A 2140-nucleotide genomic window follows, 5' to 3' on the forward strand; every position below is an offset into this window, starting at 1 on the left:
ACATAGGATGCCAGTTCAACATAGGATGTAGAACATGGGATGTCAGCGGCGCCGACTTATAGTGTCTCTTGACTAATGATCTCACCCCTCCACCCCAGGGCGATGCGCTTCGAGTTTTGGCAGCTCTTGCCTTGCGGCCGCAAAACCCGAGCGGGATTGACTCGTCATACAGCCCCGGGTAATCCCTGCGTCCACCCAGGGCTCGCGTCAAATCAACGTCCTCGCTGACAGAGCCTGGCGTCGGATCTGACAGATGTTGAGCGTGACGCAGGCATGACCCAAGCGACGAACAGGGGGACTCATTCCCTGTGCACGAGGATTAACGTGCAGACATCTCAGGCCAGCTCCGACCCAGTGCGATTTGTGCGAAAACGCACCGATAGCCACAATTTGCTGTCCGGGGGGGGCGGGGGGGGGCGGGGGGGGGGGCAGGGGGAGGGTAGGGAGGGGGGGGAATTGCAGAGACGAGACGATGTGATCCCGCTGTTTCGTGAAAATGTGAATCTGTTATCTGGTTTGTATGGCTGTCTGTGTGAGTGTATGGGTGGAGCGGTTAGCACGCTCCTCTACGATTATAACGCCCCTTTCTCAATTTGTATTTTAAAGCGAAAGTTAGGGGTGCATCTTATAACCGTTAGGTGTGTGTGGGGAGCGGTAGTGTAGTGGTTAGTGCGCTACGCTACCGAACTCGGCGGTCCGAGTTTGATTCCCGCTCACGGCCAACACCGGTGACCATTATCTGAACCGGTCCTGGGCCTCGCCTGAGTCGACTCTGCTTCGAATGAGGACCTGGTGCGGTGTGTAAAATCATCGTCACTCGGGAGACAAAGGCGGCCGGGCGTGGTGCTGGCCATCCACCCCCTCGTGTGCCGTGCCGTTATTCATAGTTGCTCGCTAACAGCACTTGCCACAAAGGTCTGCGAAGGCTATACGGGGGATCTTTGTATTTGCAGTCGTGTGTATAGACCTGCGTGTGTGTGTCAACTCAAAACCACGAAAGCAAATTTAGAGAAATTAGTGGCACACAGAGATCCTGTCTGCCCAGGCGGAGTGCGTCACTGTGGTCGTTGTGGATATACAGCTTTCACATTCTCAGAGATCCCCCGAAATAGCTTCAACAGACTGTTGGCCTACGTGCTGTAAGCTAGCACCTGTGTAGGCCGACAACAAGGGCACGAGAGAGTGGGGGTGGTGTGACCAGAACCACGTCCGTCTTTGTCTTCCCAGTGCTGAGATTGACACACACGGCGCAAGGAACATAGTTAAGGCTGAGTCGTCCTTGGGGATGGCGCAGCACCGCCGGCTTCCTAGCTACCGCTGCCCACAGAATCAGATTATAGATTTGTAGTGGAGGAATCCGATGAGCTATGAAGCTCTTTTTTCCACAGATGTCCAGTACTTGAATACAAACGCACACGCACACAGACACTCATACACACGAGTGAACACAATACACTGGTACGAATCGGTGCTCGCGAACAGCGCTTTTCCCAGACAGTGCGTCTAGGCTACACGGGGTTATTCCTTGTTCCGTCTCGGCGTGGAATTGCTGGAATGTAGCTGCCGATAGCCGCTCCACCCTCTCATCCGCAATGCAGCGGATGAGCGGGTGTAACGGCGCCTCATGCGTCGATGCGTTTCCTTAATAAATGAGGATACGTCGCTCAGACGATTCAGGTCAAACTTTATTTTGTTGTTTTCGTTTGGTTAGCTTACCGTTCTTACCCCCCGCCCCCCCCCCCCCCAAAAGGGCATCGTTTCACTGTAGCAGCCACGAGTGGTGCCGTGTACGAGGGTTTGACGCGCTGTTGTTAGTTTTTTTTTACAGTCGTAGCCGGGCGCAGCGATTCTCAACCCCCACAGCCTTTCACGAAGGCGCAGGCTGCAGCGTGGAGACCGTGCAGGAGTAGTTTAAAACGCGTTGCGGGGAACGTCAGGTGCCGCGTTACGGCGACAAAGCACACCGATACACAACATGGGACACAGGCATTGCTCACACAACGTGATCCGGGGAGGCATCCAAACCAGATCAGTTGAGAACCACTGGCAAAGGCAGATCGCGCGCGGATCGCTCACGAGAAGTTGTATCTTCAGTTATGCATGAAGCAGCACCGACCAGTCTACACAATGCAGACTAGTG

The sequence above is a fragment of the Lampetra planeri genome, chromosome 1 (genome assembly GCF_965212315.1).
Source record: "Lampetra planeri chromosome 1, kcLamPlan1.2.h2, whole genome shotgun sequence".
Classification (NCBI taxonomy): domain Eukaryota; kingdom Metazoa; phylum Chordata; class Hyperoartia; order Petromyzontiformes; family Petromyzontidae; genus Lampetra; species Lampetra planeri.